The sequence below is a fragment of the Lissotriton vulgaris genome, chromosome 5, assembly GCF_964263255.1.
Source record: "Lissotriton vulgaris chromosome 5, aLisVul1.2, whole genome shotgun sequence".
Lineage (NCBI taxonomy): Eukaryota > Metazoa > Chordata > Amphibia > Caudata > Salamandridae > Lissotriton > Lissotriton vulgaris.
In genome coordinates this window covers 1,514,730,392-1,514,755,027 of record NC_141693.1, presented here as the reverse complement: position 1 = coordinate 1,514,755,027, position 24,636 = coordinate 1,514,730,392, and the positions used below count along the sequence as shown (strand labels likewise).

Here is a 24,636-nt window from a genome sequence, read left to right as displayed (position 1 = left end):
GACGCTTTCGAGAATGGGACTCAAGCCCTTTCAGGGAAGCGTCCGAGTTCCAAGGTGTCCCAGGGCCATTTTAGTGGACCACGCCCAAATCTGAAGAGCCGGCCGCCATTTTGAGAGTCCTGTGGCAGTCGCTTATCGTTGCATCGCAAGAGCGGGAGCAACTCAACTACATGGTGAGCGAGACGCTGTAGTCGCAAGAGCGGTCGGTAAACAGCTGAATGGCGGAAGAGGCACAGTGTAGCAAATGCGGGCGGAATGGCAACTAAAACGGTAAAGGGGCGCCCCACTACAGCGTGTCTTCAGGTCAAACGGATTGTGGGACAAGGTCCAGAATAGAAGAGTCATCAAAAGGCAAAAAGTTCCGCCGGACCCCGGGAGCCGGCCGCCTATGTCGGGGGCGATCTCAGTCTAAACCGGTGCTATAAGACTTGGGGAGGGGGTCGGAGCCAAGCGTCTTCTCCGAGTCCGTGCCATCACACCGCCCCTCGGGGGCCTCCGTCAAGCGGTTTAGGGAGGTACCATATCACATTGTTTTCAAATGCAGTCAGGTCCACAAACGACCCTCACTTACTTTGAGAATAGTGAAGATGCAGTAGGTGGAAATAAGCTTCAGACAGTGTTACAAGCGCTGCTCAGAACTCTGAACTATGGCACCCAACATCCAGAACTTATGCCATTTGAGAATGGCAGTGACATCGAAGCAACTCAGGGACCAAAACCATTAACGTACTTTCACGTATGAAAATCTTACTTGGGGAGGGGGCAGGAGCGAACCGCCCCCTCCCAGTCCGCGCCACCACACCGTATGTTGAAAATCTGAAGCCATCGTTCTACAAACTCAACCAACCTTGGATGGAAAAATCTAGAAAAATGTACAAACTGAAAACCAGTTTTGGTCTGCATAGCATCAGTAGCAACGCTTGCTATCAGAGTGCATGAGTTTCATGCTCGATCGATTGAGCTAGCCGGATCGGGCAATAAAAAGTATAAAATAGTTATGTAAATAGTTATTTATTAAAATGTTTTACCCTGTTTCTTTGCTGGTGTGTTGTATTTATTTTTAATATTTGCATAGGGTTTGTCGTTATTTTGGGCGGGGTGGGTGACGGAGCCGAGCTGTCTTGCAGCCCTCATGGTGTGGAGCTCAGTTCATCTCACTATTTTCGTATTTCTCATGAAGGGTTGTTCCTAATATTTCTATTTTAGCGAGGTCAAAAAGAGATCCAATTAGTGGCCTACTGATTTTGCTCGATTAATTTTATTTTTTTACACGATTTTTCACTATCTGCAAAGACTAAACAGAGTATTGCGACTTTGTGCTTGTTTGTAAATAGAGAATGAACCAAAGAGAATCAATTGTAAAACAGTAAATGCTTGGATAACAATCAATCAAATGGAGAGACAAGCAGGCACGACGGATTACAACGGGGGTAAAGGCCTGCGTTAACTACTCTTCACTATCTGCAAAGAGAGAGTACTACTAAGAGAAAAGAGGGGGGGGCAGCGTTCAAAGCACATCAGCGTGCATAAACACGAAAAAGTTTTTACCTATCACGTACTTGACATTTGACAGCTTTTGATGTTTGCTATTAAAAAACCATTGAAATTCACAGAAAAAAACATAGGTTTTAGGCCATATATAGTTAGGAATTTGCATTTACAAAACCTTGAAAATTCACTGAAAAAACCATTGGTTATAGACCATATATAGTTAGGGATTAGCCTTTTCAAAACCTTATTTTACTCACACAAAACCATTGAAATTCGCATATATAGTTAGTTGCACTAACTATATATCGCGCACCCGCAATCCACTGCTGATGATGTCACATATTACATCATTCATGACATGGTTAGTGACATCACTGATGACATCACTGATGACATCTCAAATGATCCCTAACTATATATGGTCTATAACCAATGGTTTTTTCAGTGAATTTTCAAGGTTTTGTAAATGCAAATTCCTAACTATATATGGCCTAAAACCTATGGTTTTTTCTGTGAATATATATATATATATATATATATATATATATATATATATATATATATATATATATGCGCAGCAAAGCACGAAGACTGAAATCTGGAGCCCCAGACCCAGAAAACGACACGAGTCCCAGAATCAAGGCAAGTTCTTTATTTTCTTAAGGCACAGGCAGCATACGAGACTGACGCGTTTCGGGCGGTTGCCCTTGTTCACAGTCACAGATTACCCTACATGCCTGGTTTTTTTAAATTGCTAGTGCACACCATGTGATAGTACTAAACATAGAAGAGTTACTATTACGGTTTAGGTTGTACATCTTAGAGAGTATGGCTGTTATCTTGAATAATCCTTTTGTTTTGAATACACAAAAATCAATTTGATAATTCATTTACAATGTGGCTGATTTAACACAGGATTGTATCTGCATAAATGCATAAATATGGTCCAGAACAGTCTGTCTTATAAAGTGCAAAGTGCAAGGTGCTATATTGTGCAAAACATAAATCTTTACCTCTTATGCAAAATAGGCATTTTTAATTATAAAAGTATAAATACTTAAAAACTTTCAATACAAAATTAATTGTTATATCATAAAAATGTTATACCCTATATACATATTAAAAGAAGCAAGATCTGTAAACATATATACTCTGTACAAATTCGCAATATAAATACAAAAACCGTAAAGACCAAAGAAAGCACATTATCAATCCTGCAGGGACATCTTAAAATGATGGCAGCCCTGTTCGTCCTAATTAAATTGCAAGGGACATCAAACAGCGATGGCAGCCCTATTACTCTCATTGATTAACACCCCGTCTGGTAGATCTCTATGTCAAATGTTCTAAATGTGCTGATAACACCATAGTGCCATGTGTTAAACTCAAGATGGAACATAAACTAATCCATTTCAATTTGAGTGAACCCCAGTGCAAGATATGAATAAAAAAAGGGAAGGAAAAAGAGATAGACTGGAATTGACAATGAAGGGAAAAAGTGAGGGTCACAAAGGAGGGAAAAACGAAGCCAAAGAACTAATAACAGCACAACCATAAGGTGAGAGACTACACATAGGTCAATAATAGGTGTGACATTTGACAAATGAATGAAAACTGACAAATCAATTAAAGAAAATGATAGAGATCCTCCGTGGTGTTAAGCCCATTAGGAACCTTAGTATCAAGCTCTAATATCATCCTAGATTCCATCTGGCGCAGGAGTTTATCTCTGTCTCCCCCTCTTCTTGGTTGTGCAACTGATGTTAACACAAAATAATTCAAGCATTCCAAGTTGTTGTTGTGAACTTGTCTGAAATGCCTGGCGACAGGATAAGCATTGTCGTTGTTAACAATTGCACGCAAGTGTTGTAATATCCTGGCATGAACTGCTGGTCGGGTACTTCCAATGTACCTCAGGCCGCAAGTACATGTCAGGACGTACACTGCATATTCGGTCCTACAGTTATAATTCCCCTTGATCTGTAGGGGAGTTGGACTGAATGGAGTAGAATATGAACATGTATTTATCCCGAACTTACATGCCCGACAGCTGTTACATTTGAAAAACCCATTTCTTGGTGGTAATCGGGTAGGCTGTGTTGTAAGTTCTGGGAAAGGGTTAGAGACATGGCTACGTAAGGAGGGTCCCCTCCTAAACGTAATGATTGGATTGGCTGGAAGATCTCCAACTAGAACTCCATCTGTTTGCAGAATGGGCCAATTTCTCGTGAGGATAGATCTTATTTTTCTGTCCTGATGACTGAAAGCTGTGAGGAACCTAATATCAGAGCTTTCAAGGTGTTCCTTTTCGTTCAGAATCTTATTATTTTGGGACAGAGGAGATTCCCTGGTTACTTGTTGGATTTTTGTGACCGCTGTTTTAAGGGTTTTGTCATGATATCCCCTGGCCTTAAATCTGCTGATGGATTCTTCTATACATTTGTCTCTTTCTTCTGCCACACTACAGATTCTCTTAATCCTGAGTAGCTCACCATATGGAATGTTGTCTATGGTATGCTTCGGATGGGCACTACTGGCGTGCAACGTGGAGTTGCCCGCAGTTTCTTTTCTGTAAAGGGTGGTTGCCAACCGGTTGTTTTTGGGGTAAACTTTGACATCCAAAAAATTAACTGATGTTTTACTAATGTGGTGCGTGAATTTTAGATTATATTCATTTGTATTTAACATTTTTATAAAATCTAACGCACTGGCTTCATCACCCCTCCAGATTAAAAACACATCGTCAATAAATCTGACCCACTGTTTCACACATTCAGAAAAGATGGCCTGGTGTTCCCCCATGAGGACCTGCTTCTCCCAATAGCCTACGTGCAAGCACGCATAGCTAGGGGAAAAGCAGGCCCCCATGGCCACCCCCCTCTGTTGCAGATACACATCCCTCCCGAACATAAAAAAGTTGTGATATAGACTCCACTCAACCAAGTCCACCAACATTTTGTTGTGGTTATAGCAATTTGCTGGTCTGGTACTTAAAAAATATTCCAGGGCTTTAAGACCAGTGGAGTGCTCAATGCTCGTATAAAGAGCTTCTATGTCCAATGTTATTAGCAGGGAGCCTTCTGTCCATGTGGTGTTTTTAATTTGCTGTAGGAAATGTCCCGTATCCTTGATATATGTTGGCAGACTGGATACCAGAGGTTGTAGAAAATAATCTACATATTGAGCGAGATGTTTACCAATGCTGTCTATTGCCGAGATGATTGGCCGTCCTGGGACCGGTGAAATCCCCTTATGCACCTTAGGGATTAAATAAAATCTGGGCATAATAGGAAGCTCGGTGTGTAGAAATTTGAATTCTTGCATAGAGATTAGGCCCTCCCTTCTGTATTTGAAGAGCATTCTGCGTAACTTCTCTCTAGCCAAATCATATTCCTTCAAATTAGTCTTCATGTAGCAAGTCAGATCCGATAATTGTCTGTTGGCTTCTGTTATATACTGTTCTTGTGGCCATATAACAATATTTCCTCCCTTGTCTGAACCACAGACAATATTGCGATGATCATTTTTCAACTTGTTCATGAGTTGCCAACATTGGTTTTCGTTCTCTCGCTTGGTTCTTCTTCGATGTTTGACCTGATGGTAAAGTTTTTTCAAATCTGCTGTAACCACATCATGGAATGCATCTATCGCATCTTTGGGCATGGTGGGTGTAAATGTTGACGTAGGTTTGAATGGGCTAGAGCCCGCTCCGATTTGGGAGATGTTAGCTTCCCTGAGTTCCTCTTGTGTGGATGTGCTGGTATTAGGTTCATTGTTGTCATCACTCAGGTGATGAAGTGTAAGCATGCCTCTGATATCACGGGCTTGTAACACAGGTGTAGTTGTATTCAAGTCCACTGTTTCAGTAATATTTGGGCCCTCCTTGATATTGAAGAATTTGCGAAGCTTCAATTTTCGAATGAAACGAAACACGTCCACTCTGGTGGCTGTGTAGTTGAAGTCTGTTATTGGACAAAACGTGAGGCCTAGACTTAAAAGTTGGTTTTCTGCATTGGTGAGGGTAGTCGAAGATAAGTTTATAACAGTCTTGTCATTTAATTTCTGTTCTTGCGCCATTGCTTTTTCTTTTTGTTGTTGTTGTTTACGCTTGTGTTTTTGGCGGCGCTCTTTTCGACGGCGGTTGATTCTGGCCCTTTTTTCTGTTGACTTTGCTGATTTCGTGGGCGCAGCGTTTGTAACCGTGCATTCACTAAAAAATCCACCTCCTCACCTAGATTCAAAACCATAGGAGGTCCTCCTTCCTCATCACCCGTTGTCAAGGCCTCATCATCCGAATAAATGCTGCTTCTATTACTGCATGTGGAATTGGAGTCACTGTTTATTTGTGCATCTGCCTGCACATCCGTGCGCGAGCCACCAGCAGTCACTTCTACCCTCGTTGATGATTTCCCAGGGGCTGACTTCTGGCTCATTTTTAGGCGTTTTGCATTTTCAAATTTACGAGCAAAAGTGTAAATCTTCCCATGCTCGTAGTCATCTTTATTGCGCGCAAACTTCCACGCTTTGCGCGCTTTTATTTTCTCCTCATGTTTGTTCACTTTTTCTTGAATTTCTTTTCTCATTGTCACAATGAGGTCATGAGGTTCTAGTTTTGACAGCTCTCCATTAATCTCTTGCAATTCTTTGAGTAGTTCCAAGCGGTCAATTTCCGCATATTTTATAAGGATTTGGACCAAGTTCCGGGAGGCATCCAAATTACTGTGACCCCACTCCTTCAACATTTCCGGGTGTGGCTTGTCGTAGCTGGGAGCAAGTAGAATTCTTAAACCCCTTGGGATTCTTCCTTCCGCAATATACATTGAAAGGGATTTATGCTCCCACCACTTTGTGACTTCATTCCTCATAGTTTTTTCCAAGCGTTTCATAAGAGCCCTTATCTGCATTTCTATTGATGGGCTGTTGTTTTGTGCAGATGCAGATGTCCCTGCCTCCGCTGTTGCTCCCTTCCGGGTAATTTTCGGCAAGTTGGTAAAAAGTTCTAATGACGCCGCCTCACGCCCCCTCATTGTCTCTTTCGACATTCCCGTTTCTGCCATTATGCCGGTATATTCGTAAATAGAAATTTGAACGCTCGGTGTACAAAAGGCAAATAATGAGTTTTAAGCCTGAAGTACCCTCGCGTATGCCTGAAGTCCTCCCCACCACCTGGCAATGCGATACGAATCACTCACCCCACTCTTCTTTTGCTCAGAAATGCGCCTTTGTTGTGCTCTGCTTTTTCGCCCAATTCCACAATGGCGAAGACTTTTCAGCGTGCAGCGCGTTTCAATGAGCCTCGTTACAAGGCAGGGTGTGTTCGGTTTCCACAGGCAGGGTCCGTCGGAAAATTCCACTTCTCTGGATGCAAACAGCTGGTTGAAACCGTCGGACAGCTACTGGGGAGTGGACTCGAGGCGGAGGCAACCACCCTCCGCAGATTAAATGCAGCAAAGCACGAAGACTGAAATCTGGAGCCCCAGACCCAGAAAACGACACGAGTCCCAGAATCAAGGCAAGTTCTTTATTTTCTTAAGGCACAGGCAGCATATATATATGTCCAACACCTTCTCCAAACGAAAGAAGCGAGACCCACTTGAGGATTAGATATGGAGACTTTATATATATACATACATACATACCTACATACAGTGGATGTATAAGTGTCTGGATGAAGGATTTAGTAGGTTCGTGACTGACTGTATGAGTGATTAAATGTGTCCTACTAAATGCATAGGTTAGTGACTAAACTGTCTGAATGTGTGCATCAGTATGTCTGTTGTTGTGTAAGCTGCTACATGTGTTGATCAGTAGCTATATGAGTGGCTATATGGGTTATTGATTGGTTGCCCAAGTATTTGAATGGGAGACTGAGTGTGTGTGTGGGTGGCTGGGAGGTGTGTGACTCTGTGCATAGATGTGTGAGCAGTTGATTCACTAGGTGTATGAGTTCAAGAGTGCATGTGGAAACAGATATATGGGCGGTTGACTGTGTGCATGGGTGTGTTGTTGAGTGAATGGATATCTCAGTGCTACATGTCCAAGTAAGTACATATGTAAAACACAGTGCATGTGAGAGTTGGCATATATAAATGACTATACATGAGAGCCAGTGAATGTGCGATTGGCTGTATGGATCATTGTGTACTTGTATCAGTGATTGTATAAGAGAGTAAGTATGTGTTAGTATATGTTTGAATAAGTAAGGTGTTGTGTGTATAACTGTATAGTTGAGGAAATTGAAGTGTGATTGATTCTTTGCATGACTGACTAGGTGTGTGAGTAACTCCATGGATGAGTGGCAGTGTGTGAGTGTCTGTATAGGTGTATGAGTGCATATGATAGTGTTGTATTGATGAGTGACTGTATGTATGAGTGATTCTATGGGTGAATGAGTGAATGTGTGTGTAGACCTAGGAATCAGTGAGTGTGTATGTAGTAACTGGTATTGGTGTAACAATGGTTTCAAGAATGGTAGTCTGTATTTAACACTGGGTGTATCAAAGGTTATATTAGAGTGTGAGGAGGTGCATCGTATTATCACATGACTGATATCATCAGTGATGTGATCAGTGATGTCAAATGAGATGTCATCAGTGATGTCATCAGTGATGTCATTTGAGATGTCATCAGTGATGTCATCAGTGATGTCACTGACCATGTCATGAATGATGTAATATGTGACATCATCAGCAGTGGATTGTGGGTGCGTGAAATATAGTTAGTACACCTAACTATATAGGAGCAATTTCAATGGTTTTATAAATGCTAATTCCTAACTATATAAGGCCTGAAACCTATGGTTTTTTAAGTGAACTTGCAAGGTTTTTTAAATGCTAATTCCTAGCTATATAAGGCTTGAAACCTATGTTTTTTTCAGTGAATTTGCAAGGTTATTTAAATGCTAATTCCTAACTATATCAGGCGTGAAACCTATATTTTTTTTCAATAAATTTCAAAGGTTTTGTAAATGCTAATTCTATTAGCGGATAACGTTTATATATGTTATTATCCTTCTGGGGCCACCTGAGCAGCCATCTTGTTTCTCAGGAGAAGTGAGGCACAAGAGAGCACAAAACAAGAGTGGAAAACGCGAAAAGGGGGCAGGGTCGAGACCCCCTGACCCCCTAGCCCTTCTCAGAGGGTCCTAGAAGGGCCACCAAGTGCAAAAAAATTTTTTTTTTTAATCGAGGGGTACGCGCACCGTATGCGTACCGTACGCGTATGGTGCGCGTTCCCCGTGATTTTTTCAATTTATTTTATTTTTTTGCCCTTGGGGGTCCTTTTGGGACCCAGTGAGAAGGGCTAGAGGGTTGAGGGGTTTCTACCCTGCCCCTTTTTCGTGCTCTTTAAAAACAAGATGGTGGCCAACACTTCCTGGTTTGGAATGTTGACAGTCGACTGCCAGCCAATCAGAAACTCGCTCCCGCATGTAAGGGTATGCGCACGTATGCGTACAGCCGTGTCTAAAGGTCCCATAGAAAATGCCATTTGAAAAATTTCAAATTCAATTCTCTCAAGAACTACTGGAGGGATTTTCACCAAACATAGCAAAGGCACATCTGCATACCAGGCCCTACCATTTTGCCAAATTTGGTGTAATTCCATTCAACCGTTCGGGCTGTAGCCGTGTCTAAAGGCCCCTATGGAAATTAACATGGGGAAAACATGTTTTGGGACTCCCGTTTTTTCTTGGCCCCCGCTTGACGAATCCCCCCGAGACTTTCAGGGAAGGAGCAAAGCAATTTTAAGGAAAATTACACGCAGATTCCTCAATCGGCGCCGAAGTTATTCCTAATAGAATGTTGGGGATTTCCTATGGTAACTAGGTCCTAACTATATATACCTACTGGCGACCGCCAGTAGGTAATATATATATATATATAATTTTTTTGACATCCGGTGGGATCATGAGACGATGGTTTTATTGACATTAGACATCTCTACATTGTACACTAGCATTAGACATGTAGATGGTCTGAGAGCAAGTGAACATTACCTTAACAGAAAACCAACTCACTTTGCTGCCCAAAACAGAATGATACTGGAACTAATGGAATGGTGCCTCACAAAAAATATATTTTTGTTTGGCAATGAGTACTTCCTACAGGAAAGGGGAACCCCGATGGGCACCTGTTTCGCCCCGAGTTACGCCAATTTACATCTCGACTGGTGGAAGGAATGGGTGCTCGGGGGCAGTCCCCTGGACCATTGGACTGAACATGTTCTATTGTGGGTTAGATTTATCGATGACGTCTTCGTGCTGTGGCAGGGCACGGAGGCGGAAATCGATTTATTTATTGGTGACCTCAATCAAAATACCATTAATTTAGAATTTGTGGGTCAGTATTTGTAAAACCTCAATAGACTTTTTAGATGTCAGCATAAGACCCAGCAATGATAAACTGGAAACAACAGTTTTTCGAAAAAGCACTGCAGGTAATTCCGTTCTCCATGCGGACAGCGCTCCTCCTGCCACATTAATTAGAGGTATCCCCTTTGGGGAGTACTACAGAGCAAGGAGAACATGTAGCAGTGAGGAAGAATTTGACAAAATTGAAAAAGAGATGACCTGCAGGTTCATTGAAAGAGGGTACACACCAGGCATTCTAAAAGGAGCTGCTAGCAAAGCCAGGAATTTAAAGCGACAAAAGATCTTGTTTGAACCATCAAGAACTAAAAAACAACAGGAACTAAATAAAATCCAAGAGAATAAGATCAACTCTAGATTTATAACCACGTACAATGTACAACATAAAGAGATAAGATATATTTTAAAAAATACACTGGTATCTTATAAAGAATGATCCGGTGCTAGGTTCCAGAGTTCAAAAGAATCCCGAAATCACCTATAGGAAATCTAAATCATTAAAAGATTTAATTGTTAAAAGTGAATTTGTAGAGAGAAAGAAAAGTTCATCTAATTGGTTAAAACAGAAACCTGGTTTTAAGAAATGCACTAAATGCAAGGCATGTAATCATGGTATGAATCGAACTAGCCTCAAAACATTTTTTAATAAAACCATCATCATTAGGAGCACCATCACATGCAAAGGCAGTTTTGTTGTTTATTTCTTACAATGTTCATGCCCAAAAATGTATATAGGTAGCACGATTCTACCTGTTCATCAAAGAATTCTGCAACACAGGCAAGCAATTGTCAATCAGGATAGAACATATCCCGTCACAAGACATTTTGAGTCCATCACCAGAGTAACCCTGAGAGTCTGCAATATACTTGTATGGCAGAAGTCCCCAAGAAAAAGAGAGGGGGGGACGAAGGTTAGAAACGTATTTTATTCTGGAATTTAATTGTAAGGAACCATTAGGGCTCAATGTCGACGAGGATTTATATACAAGTCTGCCTTGAAACAATTAGAAGAGAATAATAATGAAATCTGAAATGAAAATCTGCACTAGTAACCATGAACTGTTTGCGTTTTTAACCAGATATATATTTTTTACGCTTAAATGGAGGTGATGAACTGAGTTGATATATACATCATATGGACCAGCATATTATATATATTCTTAAACTTTAGAGATTGTTATGTATTTTGAACTTTATGATGGAATAGCATTCTTTTAGTACAGAAGAGAATCAAATAAGTATATTTGTACAGAGTGGTATGCTTACTATAAGAGAGTTGATTATAGTTTACTAAAGCACTTGCACTTTATTTTTTGAGTACTGTAGTAAAAATGTTTACATTGAGAAAATAATCAAAGTTTACATAAGCACTAGCACTTTATTATGTACTTAGGTCGATATAAGGATAAGCTGCTTCTTTGCATGTTATGAATTTTCCATTCTTTATGGAGAGTTTTTAGTGCGTAAAAGGTTGTTGTTTCCCCCGTACTGAGTCTTTGCATTTTATATGCAAATTAGAAAATATTGCACTAGCACTTTTTTTCTTTTAAAGAAATGGTAAAGTTGTTTTGTGCAAGAATACATGGAAATACAAGAAATGGCACTTGCCAATTTAATTGTGAGGAAAAAGAACTAGTATAACATCTAGTAAACGGACATCTACACTCTCATTATGTACTATTTGTACAGGGGAATTTAATTATATGAATCCTGTTGAAATACATAGTTGAAATATGGACATTTTGACTATAAAAAGAGAAATATCTTTTTGTAATAATTGTACATGAAGTATGTTTACAATGAGGCTTGATCTTTAGTAAAATTCTGGTGAAGTAACACGTTATAATATGGCTGCCATGTTATAGAGAATTGTGGTGTTCTACTCAAGGCTGAGCCCATTGTTTGTTTTCACTACCTCCATGAAGTGTATTTTAATTCAGCTAAAATGGTGGTGAAACATCGTGAACAAGGGAGCTTGACTCCCGAAACGCGTAGATGAATTTCGTCATAAGAATAAAAAGGACTTTTGTAATCTACCCTGGAGCATATATATATATATATATATATATATATATATATATATATATATATATATATATATATCACAAGAGAGGAAAACACATATATGTATATGCCTCCTACCATTATAGATCATAGGGGAAACTCATGCAGTTTGTCCCCAATCCTGATATACTATGTGATTCAGGAACCAGGGTCTTTGTCCTAACACTCTGTGTTCTACAACCCTAAACTAGTTCCTGAGTCCTCATGACTGGGGGTCAATACACTCCATCTGTTTCTCTATACTGGTAATCAGGGCCAGCAACCATCCACCCAGCCAACTACTCTGATAACCCAGAGCCAAAAATTTGTCGACAGCTCTTTTGTGCTTCGCCCGATCCTGCTCACGAGCAGCGCGCCCCAGACCCCGCTGCTGCAGTTCAGCCTCCGCGCCATCTGTCTATGACATCCGCTAGACTCTCCGTCTTGGCTGGGAGAACGCCTTGTTGTGCTTCACTCTCCAGTTCGGGCTGGAGAGTAATGGATGTCTCTCTGGCTGGCTGCAGGAGTTCTGGTGGGATTAGCAATGTTCTTCTGTGATTGAAACGTGGCACAGCTTTTTTGCTGGCGGCGTTTCAGGAAGGTCTTTGTCGAGCACCCTACTGGGAAACTGAGAGACGTGCAAGGACAACATCTCAGGTTGAGAAGATATGTGGGTCCTTGTTGAGGACTCACGAGCCTTCACACATTCCTTCTTAGTTACAGAGAGCCAGATCAGGATTTTCCATTTCTCCATACAGTCCACCAAAGATGGCCAACATAATTAATCTAGTGAGAGACTAGCCGAGTCTAAAATGTCTCTGCAAGCATATGGCATGACAGCACTTCCTGCTTCCTGTTTTCAGCTGTAAAAAGAGCTGTATTTCCATTAATGGCTGCATCGCAATGCAGCAGTAGTGTTTTTGGCGTTTTTATGTCCACTTCAGCATACATAGATATATTTGTCCCTATTGTTGGCCTTCTATAAGCTCTGCTCTGGCCCGGTGGGTATGGTGTAGCCCTCTTTCTTTCAGTATTGTTTTGTGCTTGCCTAGCCTTGTGCCATTTCTCAAGTTTAAATTCTATCTTCGTCTTCCCTTCATAGTGACGACTCATCCATCCTTTCGTGCCTTGTGGCTTCTTCCTCTAATACTGGGATGCACCCTTGCAGACACCAGCCCGCCACACATTGTTTACCAATCATGTGAAAGCACTGCAGCTTCAGGAAGACATTAGCTTAACCTCGGGCAAGGCTGCAAGTCCAGGATCAGGAGGACATCGTTAAATCTGGACCATCACAATGTGTCTCAACAGCTCAAGGTCAAAGTAGCTCCACCTATCTGTGTAGCCTACTAACCAAAAGTCAATGACCCTCCACCATGCGCTGCTTCCTGATAAGCATGGTCAGTGGTAACGGGACCCATGCAATGGCTCTTTACCAGCCCCTATGTACGGATATTTCCCTAGGTGCCAGGAACCCTAACCACTTCTTGTCTCTGTTGGCCTCTGTGTTTTGTTAATCCAGGCTGAGTAGCTTCCATCAGCTGATGCTCCCAATGTCATTGTCACTGTTATCCCTTGAGTCAGTGCGTCTTTACCACCAGGAGCAATGATTCTCCAGCAATCCCTACATCCTCCTTGCCCAAAGCATATAAACCACCAGGTTATCGTGCTGGTATGCCTGTCGGGCCAATGACTCTCCACCGGGGTCAATGATGATGATACACTTGCGGTCTCTGTGTACCGATACTTAGGCAGAGAGGACCTCCAAAGCTCTATGTTCTGAGCTGGTCACTGACTCTCTGCCAGAGCCTTTTTCCTAAAAACTCAGAGCAGAGGATCCGCAAACACCCTACTTGTCCTGCTAAACAAGCATCAATAGCTCCAAACTAGTTCACATGTTTTGATTGAACCAGTGCAAGTGACCTTTCCCCAGACCCTATATCCTTAGAAAAAGCATTAGTGACCATCCAGTAGTGTCTACATCGGAATACGCTTTGGCCAATGTTTCCCTATGAGCCCATGTGTATTGATATGCATGGGACAAATGACGTCACAGCAGCCCTTTTGTTCTGATAGTCTGCCAGACATCCCTGCTCATTGATAAGCCCGAGTATGTTTACTATTCACCAGCCATTGTGTCAAGATAATCACCAGGCTGCAGCCGTCCAGCAGTCACTTTATCCTCATTACTGCGGGCTATTACCCTCCATCGGCCCCTGTGTCAAGGTCGCCCTTAAGTAGTCCCTGTAGCTTGAGAACCTGTGGCCAATGACCATTCATGTCCCTCGTCTTCATGAAAACCAGGGTATTCTACCTGTTACCGGTGTCTGTGTCTTGACCATCAGTTGTAAATGACCACTCAGCAGTCTATCTGCCTTAATAAATGAGCCCGATCACCTTCCACGACCTCTCTGGTCTGATAGCCATTACCAAGCAAAGGCCATGTAACATTCTCCGCTTCGTGATAAATGAAGTAGATCACCCTCCTTCACTCTCTGTGTCACGATAAAAAGGGGCAATCCCCTCCACTGTGTGCTGAGGTATGATAACCTGGGCATATGCCTTCCCACTGGCCCTGATACTTAATAACTTACATAAGGCAATGGTGCTTCATCATTCCACTATGTTCTGGCCTAATACTTTATAGAGAATGAATCTCTGCCAGCCCCTCTGTCTTGATAACCCAGGAAGACAAATTATCTTCCTCAAACCTCTTTCATGATACCTTGTGGTCAATGACCGGAACCACTGAATCTCCAACAGCCCATGTCTATGGATAGCCCTACATTCCACAGTCCTTTTCTACTTACAGCAAGAGGCAAAGGCTGTCTGCCATCTTGTGCCATGAAACCTCCCAGCAGATGAGCCTCTACTATCCCACTTGTCCTGATAAACTAGCACACATAAACTTCCAGCAGTCACTAGCACCTGAACCTTTAGAAACCCCTGGACCTACGTGACCCAGGGACAGTTACCTTCGTCAAGCACTGCCTTCCTACCAGAGCATCAGTGATGCTCCACCAGCCGCATGTCCTAATAACAGGACGGGCAGCTCTCCAGCCACCATGTGTCCTGATACCACTACATTCCACAGCACCTTCCTCCTCACAGTGAGATCCAGTGACCCTCAAACACCCCATACACCCTGATAACCCATGGCCTTTAGCCAGTGGCCCTCCACAAGGACTGGGTGGTGATATCCAAGGTAAATCAGCCTCCGTCAGAGCTCATATCCACCAAACCTGTGCCGATGACACTCAGCTAGCCCGGGCATCTTGACACAACCAATGCCATTGACATTGACAGCTGTGTCCTATTAATCCAAAGGTAAGAATATTTTCCCTGACCTCTGTGTCATAATACCTTACAGCCAATGGCTCTCCACCAACCTCTGTGTACTGATAGCATTGGCCATTAGGTCTCCGCCAACCCCTGTGCACTGATAGCATTGGCCATTAAGTCTCCACCAACCCCTGGGTCCTAATAATATGAGCTAATAACTCTCCAAAAGCTTTCTAAGCATTTAGTACCAATAGGCTTTGCAGCAGGGTCATTAATATTTCATCAGCTCTTGCTGACAACAAAGGGACAGGCTCCCTCGAGTAACCTCTCTGTCCTGATAACCCAGATTCATTTGCCTTTCACTCATTATCCTAAAGACCATGATTAATGAGCCTCCACCAGCCTTTTGTGCTGAATCCAGGGAGTACAGGGACCAGCCCCCCTTCTGTCCATGTGCCCTGGCAGCTCTGGACCAGTAGCACTCCACCAATCCCTGCACCCTGAAGGCCCAGGGACTGTGAGCCTCTACCAGATCCAGTTATGAAACCACAGGGCCAGTGATCCTCCACTAGCCATGTGTCCGACTCCTGATTACCTTGGTCAATGTTTCTCTGTCCATGTTGAGTCATTCCAGGATTGATAACCCTCCACCAACCCATATTCCTTGCAATCCACTGGCAATGGCCGAAAACCTGCATCTGTATCCAGAAACCCCAAAACCAGTGACCTCTAATTTGTACGGCGCTTGACCAGCCAGCAAGCCCTTGTGTCCTGGTACTCTAGTGCAGCGGCTCTCACCTCTCCTTGGCCTGATAGCACGTATGGCTCTCCTCAAGCCCCCGCGTCCTGATAGCTTACGCCAGACATTGCCCTTACATCCTGAGAACTCAAGAGAAAGGACACTCCAGCGTCTCCTTTCAGAGCATACCAAATGACATCTGTGCCCAGAAAGCCTCAGCCGTGCGCTCCATCTATCCTCCTCCTTAATATCTGTAGCCCATGTGCCCCTCGCACTGCCCCTGTGTCCTCAAAACTCAGAGCAAATAACCGTCGACACCCCTCTGGTTTTGATGAACCAGTGCGAGTACACACCCGCCACCCTGTGTGTCTGCCTATCTGACACCAGTGGGCCACCAGCAGCAGCTCCTGTGTTCTACAGATGCAGGCTAACAACACCTGCCAAGCCCTGTGTGCTGATAACCCAGCCCAATCACCTTGCACCAAACCTGGGCCCCCTTCCCTGTAGCACCACAGCCATGACCTGTCCATTAGCACTCTCCAACTCGTGTGTTCGGATACTGGGGACTTGGCTTTATGGGGCTTGGCTTTATGACCCCCTCAAGGACAGGGATGCTTCACCGGCCTCTTCATACCCCAGATGCAGGGCCGGTCCACCAGGGCTCTGGCCAACACTGCCAATCAACTTCCACAAACACTCGGCCAGGAGGATGCTTCCACAACCCTGTCTCCTAATGCCTGGGACAAGTGACAGCCCACCGCCCTCTGTATGCGAATGACTATGGCCATTCATGCTTCCGCAGGGCCTTGCATCCCGATGCTCAGGTATAGTGACCGGCAGTCCCTCTGTGGACAGCACAGGTTCAGTGCTCTACCGCTTTCCCTTTTGTCCTTCTAGCCAATCAGGGGCGTAGCTTGGTCAGTAAGTTTGGGAGGGGGTGGTTCAGATTCCCCGACCATCCAGCTGGCATATAATGTTAAAATGCATTACACGACAAGCAGGGCAGGGCGAACGAGAGGGGCTCAAGAGGCAGCAGAAAGGGAGAGGAATACGGATTAATGGGATTACTAAATGAGAGAAACACAATATTCTGTATAATAAACATGTTTTAGGCCCGTCAGAACAGAGATGAGAGAGAGTGTGCGTGTGTGTGTTTGTCAGTGCGTGTGCTCAAAAATCACAGGTGAAATCCGCGAGACACCTCACCATACCCGACCGAAAGCACCTGTACCCAATTATTCATCTGAAAATAAAAATTATAGGGGGGAGGAGGGTGTAAAACCCCAAACATACCCCCTCTGTAGCTACGCCCCTGTAGCCAAGTCTGATTACCCCCACACACACCTCTCTTTATCCTCATGAGCAACCTCAATCCCTCTTCACCAGCTGCTGTGCCACTACAGTGCGGAAGGACGGCCCTAGGGTCCTGACAGCGAGGTGCAGCGGCTTTGAACAGTGCGTTTGTGCCCTTAATATGGAGCCACCGCGACCCTCTATCAGCCAAGATTGTGATAGCTAAGGGAGATTACACCAGCCAATGTCCTAGAGCACCAGGGGCAGAGACCCTGCTTTGACCCATGTGTCCGGAGAACCCGAGCAGTGACCCCTGCCTCAGGCCCTCTCTCCGGACATCCTACCACCAACCATGCAACGCCTGCTCCTACCCTTAGGAAGCAGCGCCGCTGACGCCGGTTCCGGCCCAGCAGGCCTTGTGTCCTGATAGTCTACGACTCAAGATCTTCAGCAGAACCTGCCTGGTGAAATGGTGTCCAAGGACCCGCCATCGTCCCTTGTGCTCTGATATCACAGGGTTAGTTAGCCATCCCTGGACCCTATGCCCTTATAGCCACGGCCAATCCCCCTCCGCCATTTCTGTGTCCTTTACAGGGACAAATGACCTTCCAGCAACTCCTGCCTCGCTGCGCACCCAAAGCCAATCACCTTCCACCAGCCCCTGTTTTCTGTTTTCTGTTAACCTAGAGCCAATGAAGCTCCACTCGCTTGTCTCGTGGTAATCACAAGCAGAACGTGCCTCCTAACTGGTTCAGGGTACTGACACTCTAACAATCTGAAGTAATGGCCCTCTAGCAGTGCTTGTTTACACTACTGCAGCCTGATCACCCGGGGACAGAGACCCTCTCCCAGCCACTGCCCTGAACCCACGGCTGATGACGCTCTGCAGGCCGTGACTCCAGTGACTGGGTGCAGTGATGCTCAGCAGATGCTGTGATGAGATAACCCGCGGCCTAGCGCCCTCCACCCACCAGTCTGTGCACTGCTGGCGCCAAGGACCAGGGACCCTGCGCTAGTCTCTGTGATCTGAGGATTTACCGGACTACTAACCCCTCACCTGTGGCAGCTACAGAACATCCAGAATGCCGTCGCAAGATTGGTCCTCGACCTGCCAAGACACTGCCACATCTCCCAGCACTTGCGCACACTCCACTGGCTCCCCCTCGAAGCTAGAGTCACCTTCAAGATGCTCACCCACGCACACAAGGCCCTCCACGGCACCGGACCAGCATACCTGAACAGCCGACACAAATTCCACGCACCCCAGAGGACCCTACGATCTGCCCAGCTCTCCTACGCTGTGGTCCCTCGCACCAGAAAGACCAGATCAGGAGGCCGCTCCTTCTCCTTCCTCGCAGCCCGAGCATGGAACGCTCTGCCGCTCCACCTCAGACAGACAACATCGCTCCCCATCTTCTCAAGAAACCTCAAAACCTGGCTGTTCGACAGCCCCCCCCTCGATGGACTGGAGCCTGCTAACCCCCCCCCCCCCTCCCCAGCGCCTTGAGACCCTTACAGGTGAGTAGTCGCGCTTAACAAAAACCTGGTTGATTGATTGATTGATTGATTAATTGAATGATTGACTAAGAGCCAGTACCATCTATCAGAGTCCCCTAAGATTCTCAATAGGAACCAGTACACTCCACCAGCACCCGTGCCCTGCTCACTAAGAGCCAGTACCCTCTACCAGTTCACGTGGCCTGCTCACTAAGAGCCAGTACCCTCTCCCAGTTCACGTGGCCTGCTCACTAAGAGCCAGTACCCTCTACCAGTTCACGTGACCTGCTCACTAAGGGACAGTACCCTCCCCGGTCCACGTGCAGCCACGGCCCGTGGAGGGAGTTTCGATGGGGCGGAGAGGCGGGGGCGGGGGAGGGGCAGGGAGGGGGTGCTAAAAACTGGAGTATGGATAATTGAAGGTAAGTAAACAATTTAATTAATAAAACTAATTTCGGTGCGCGCCCTGCATCGCAAAATGCGATGCAGGGTGCGCTATGAGATTCGCCCCGCCTCTCCGCCCCACCAAAACTCCCTCCACGGGCCGTGGCTGTCCACGTGTCCTGCTCACTAAGAGCCATTACCCTCTACCAGCTCCTATGCCCTGCTCACTAAGAAGAGCCAGTACCCTTCACCAGCCCCCGTGTTCTGGCCACTAAGAGCCAGTACCTTGTATCAGTACCCCTGTCCTGCTCCCTAAGAGCCAGTACCCACCACCAGCCCCTGTGTCCTGCTCACTTAGAGCTAGTACCTTCTTACTGAGAGCCAGTACCTTCCCCAAGTCCCCGTGCCCTGCTCAACGAGAGCCAGTACCCTCTACCAATCCCTGTGTCCCACTCACTAATATATAGTACCCTCCCCCAGTCCAAGAGCCTTGCTCACTAACAGCCAGTACCCTCCACCAGTCCCCTTGCTCTGCTCACTAAGAGCTAATACCCTTTACTAGTTCCCGTGTCCTAAGTCAGTTCCCTCCCTCGTGTCCTGCTTACTACGAGCCAGCACGCTCCACCAGTCCCTGTGCCCTGCTCGCTGAGAGCCAGTACCCTCCACCAGCCCTCGTGCCCTGCTCACTGAGAGCCAGTACCCTCCACCAGCCCCCGTGTGCCACTCACTAAGAGCCAGTACCTTCTCACTAAGAGATCGTACCATCCATGCGCCCCTGTGTTCTGCTCACTAAGAGCCAGTACCTTCTCACTGAGAGACCGTCCCCTCCCCCAGTCTTCGTGTCCTTCTCACTAAGAGACCGTACCCTCCACCCGCCCCGTGTCCTGCTCACTGAAAACCAGTACCCTCCACCAGCCCCTGTGTCCTGCTCCCTAAGAGCCAGTACCCACCACCAGCCCCTGTGTCCTGCTCACTTAGAGCTAGTACCTTCTTACTGAGAGCCAGTACCTTCCCCAAGTCCCCGTGCCCTGCTCAATGAGAGCCAGTACCCTCTACCAATCCCTGTGTCCCACTCACTAATATATAGTACCCTCCCCCAGTCCAAGAGCCTTGCTCACTAACAGCCAGTACCCTCCACCAGTCCCCTTGCTCTGCTCACTAAGAGCTAATACCCTTTACTAGTTCCCGTGCCCTAAGTCAGTTCCCTCCCTCGTGTCCTGCTTACTACGAGCCAGCACGCTCCACCAGTCCCTGTGCCCTGCTCGCTGAGAGCCAGTACCCTCCACCAGCCCTCGTGCCCTGCTCACTGAGAGCCAGTACCCTCCACCAGCCCCCGTGTGCCACTCACTAAGAGCCAGTACCTTCTCACTAAGAGATCGTACCATCCATGCGCCCCTGTGTTCTGCTCACTAAGAGCCAGTACCTTCTCACTGAGAGACCGTCCCCTCCCCCAGTCTTCGTGTCCTTCTCACTAAGAGACCGTACCCTCCACCCGCCCCGTGTCCTGCTCACTGAAAACCAGTACCTTCCACCAGCCCCTGTGTCCTGCTCCCTAAGAGCCAGTACCCACCACCAGCCCCTGTGTCCTGCTCACTTAGAGCTAGTACCTTCTTACTGAGAGCCAGTACCTTCCCCAAGTCCCCGTGCCCTGCTCAATGAGAGCCAGTACCCTCTACCAATCCCTGTGTCCCACTCACTAATATATAGTACCCTCCCCCAGTCCAAGTGCCTTGCTCACTAACAGCCAGTACCCTCCACCAGTCCCCTTGCTCTGCTCACTAAGAGCTAATACCCTTTACTAGTTCCCGTGCTCTAAGTCAGTTCCCTCCCTCGTGTCCTGCTTACTACGAGCCAGCACGCTCCACCAGTCCCTGTGCCCTGCTCGCTGAGAGCCAGTACCCTCCACCAGCCCTCGTGCCCTGCTCACTGAGAGCCAGTACCCTCCACCAGCCCCTGTGTGCCACTCACTAAGAGCCAGTACCTTCTCACTAAGAGATCGTACCATCCATGCGCCCCTGTGTTCTGCTAACTAAGAGCCAGTACCTTCTCACTGAGAGACCGTCCCCTCCCCCAGTCTTCGTGTCCTTCTCACTGAGAGACCGTACCCTCCACCCGCCCCTTTGTCCTGCTCACTGAGAGCCAGTACCATCTCACTAAGAGACATTCCCTCCCCAGTCCATGTGTCATGCTCACTGAGAGTCAGTACCCTCCCCCAGCCCCCGTGTCCTTCTCACTAAGAGACAGTCCCTTCCACCAGCCCCTGTGTCCTGCTCACCAAGAGTCATTACCTTCTCACTGAGAGCCAGTACCCTCCACCAGCCCCCGGGACCTGCTCACTGAGAGTCAGTACCCTCCCCCAGCCCCCGTGCCCTGCTCCCTGAGAGCCAGTCCCAGGGGCGGATTGGTACTGCGGGCACTTGGGCATAGGCAGAAGGGCCGGTGTCTCAGTGCACTCTGTGGGCCGTTTTTCCCCCCTTTACCAGTCCACAGAGATCACTGACAAGGAGAAGAAAGCAGCTTCGCTGTGCGGCCGGCCATTCAGCGATGATCAGCCATGGCCTCTCCTTGACCCCCTGCCCTGCCAAACAATCATGCTGATGGTGGGCTGGGGAGGGGTGATTGTGTGCCAGGATCGGCCTCCAAGGGGGCCAGGTGTTGCTCAGGCCTATGAGCCATTTTCACCTTGGAACCCTGGGGCCCACGGAGTCCAGAAACAGTGCTTGCACTAGTCCTCGCCCACAGCCCTTCTCATTCAGGGCATAGGGGGCGAGGAAGAATGTGTCTAACTATGGGGGCCAGATGATGTGGGGAACACACACCATCTTCACCGTGGCCTCCCCCCACCCCCAAGGTTTAGCCCCTCTCCTGCCACGGCATTGCCCTGAGGCAGTGAAGGGCTGGGGAGGGCTGAGTAATTGACAAATAGCTGGGGCCTCCCTGTTTTCAGGTGCTCCTGCGCTGGAGGGCTGGGGAATAATTTATTAAGAGAAAGGGTCTCGCTGTTTTCAGGTGCTCCTGCTCTGGAGGGGGGAGGGCTGGGAATAATTTGGTAAACGAAAGGGGCCTCGCTGTTTTTCAGTTGCTCAGCTTGTAGGACATTGTCACATTGGCCTTGTGTCCTTCACAAGAACAATATCCTCCCACTTACACTCCTTTTGTGTTTCATGAAAGGGCACGCCTGTGAATGTGGGCCAAGCCCCGCAAATGTGGGCCACTTTTTTCGTCAGTGCCCGGGCCAAATTGTGATCCCAATCCGACCCTGGCCAGTACCCTCCACCAGCCCCCGAGTCCTGTTCACTGAGAGCCAGTACCCTCCCCCAGCCCCGTGCCCAGCTCACTGAGAGCCAGTACGCTCCACCAGCCCCCGTGCCCTGCTCACTGAGAGCCAGTACCCTCCCCCAGCCCCCGTGTCCAGCTCACTGAGAGCCAGTACGCTCCACCAGCCCCCGTGCCCTGCTCACTGAGAGCCAGTACCCTCCCCAGCCCCCGTGCCCTGCTCACTGAGAGCCAGTACACTCCACCAGCCCTCGTGCACTGCTCACTGAGAGCCAGTACCCTCCACCAACCCCTGTGCCCTGCTCACTGAGAGCCAGTACCCTTCCCCAGCCCCCGTGCCCAGCTCACTGAGAGCCAGTACCCTCTCCAGCCCCCGTGCCCTGCTCACTGAGAGCCAGTACCCTCCCCCAGCCCCCATGCCCTGCTCACTGAGAGCCAGTACCCTCCCCCAGCCCCCGTGTTCTGTTCACTGAGAGCCAGTACCCTCCCCCAGCCCCGTGCCCATCTCACTGAGAGCCAGTACCCTCCACCAACCCCCGTGTCCTGCTCACTGAGAGCCAGTACCCTCCACCAGCCCCCGGGCCCTGCTCACTGAGAGCCAGTACCCTCCACCAACCCCGTGTCCTGCTCACTGAGAGCCAGTACCCTCCCCCAGCCCCCATGCCCTGCTCACTGAGAGCCAGTACCCTCCACCAGCCCCCATGTCCTGTTCACTGAGAGCCAGTACCCTCCCCAGCCCCCGTGCCCTGCTCACTGAGAGCCAGTACCCTCCCCCAGCCCCCGTGCCCAGCTCACTGAGAGCCAGTACCCTCCACCAGCCCCCCGGGCCCTGCTCACTGAGAGCCAGTACCCTCCCCCAGCCCCCGGGCCCTGCTCACTGAGAGCCAGTACCCTCCACCAACCCCCGTGTCCTGCTCACTGAGAGCCAGGACCCTGCCCCAGCCCCCATTCCCTGCTCACTGAGAGCCAGTACCCTCCACCAACCCCCGTGTCCTGCTCACTGAGTGCCAGTACCCTCCACCAGCCCCCGGGCCCTGCTCACTGAGAGCCAGTAACCTCCCCTAACACCCGTGTCCTGCTCACTGAGAGCCAGTACCCTCCCCCAGCCCCCGGGCCCTGCTCACTGAGAGCCAGTACCCTCCACCAACCCCCGTGTCCTGCTCACTGAGAGTCAGTACCCTCCCCCAGCCCCCATGCCCTGCTCACTGAGAGCCAGTACCCTCCACCAGCCCCCATGTCCTGTTCACTGAGAGCCAGTACCCTCCCCAGCCCCCGTGCCCTGCTCACTGAGAGCCAGTACGTACCCTCCACCAACCCCCGTGTCCTGCGCACTAAGAACCAGTGGCCCTCCATCGGTCCCCGTCACCGCCCGGCCACCCTTTCTCCTCGCCCCATCCTGGCGCGCCCCTCTGCGGCTCTCTTCTCTCTCAGGTGCCCGCACCCCATGGAGTCGGGCTCCAGTCACACCCCGACTTCCACTTACCCCGGCTCTGCAGTACCGCAGCATGGATGCTCACTGGTCCTGTGTCCGGCTCCCTGGGTCCTCGCAGGGCCCCTGGCATCGCGTGCAGATGACTGGACCTTGAGTACGGGTCACTGGCTGCACGCAGGGCCCGTGCACGGCTCGCGGATGCTCGCTGGTCTCCGGCCCTGCTCCGTACCCTTGCTGAGCCTGGCTTGCACCTGCGGACGCTCCCTGGGCACCGAGTACCAACCCCCGCATGCCAGGTTGCTGGGATGTTATACCTGAAAGTAATGATGCCCCCTTAAGATCACGTTGCCACTTTAACTTGCTGCCTGGGCTGTGGGTAACACTCGCGGATGCTGAGAACCATCTCTGTCTGGAATAGGTGGATGATGGAGTGGGCAGACGGGGGTGTTAGGCCCTGCGTTGGATCACGGGTGCTGATGCTGCGTTGCCGGGATATCCGCTTGGCCCTCGGTACAGCGCTGAAATGCCGGGTTGGTGGAATGCCTGCTGCTCCCTGGGTCCAGGTTATGGCTGCAGGTACCCTTCTGTGGGATGCTCGTACCACTCCTGAACGCGGATACCGTGCCCAGGGTACCGTCCGCGGGCACTGATGCGCGGTTGACAGATCTACCACTGCTCTTGGGCCAGTGTACAGTCATAAATGCAGATGCGAGGTAGATGGACCACGTAGACGGTATCGGGCACCAGATACTCGTCACGGGTGGAGTTGAAGGGACACTTATGTGTTTGGACGTTTGCTGGTTCTGGGTGTGGTTTCTCTGCTGAGATCCT

General features: G+C 48.1%; 1 protein-coding gene across 1 annotated transcript in view; it reads right to left on the bottom strand.

The window, feature by feature from the left end:
* GPR61 (G protein-coupled receptor 61) overlaps positions 1–24,107 on the bottom strand; it is a 35,458-nt gene extending 11,351 nt beyond the window's left edge. The window contains exon 1 of the mRNA XM_086920390.1: positions 23,857–24,107. The gene's annotated coding sequence lies outside the window, so the exon portion shown is untranslated. The remainder of the gene's footprint in view (positions 1–23,856) is intronic.
* Positions 24,108–24,636: the final 529 nt, after the last annotated feature.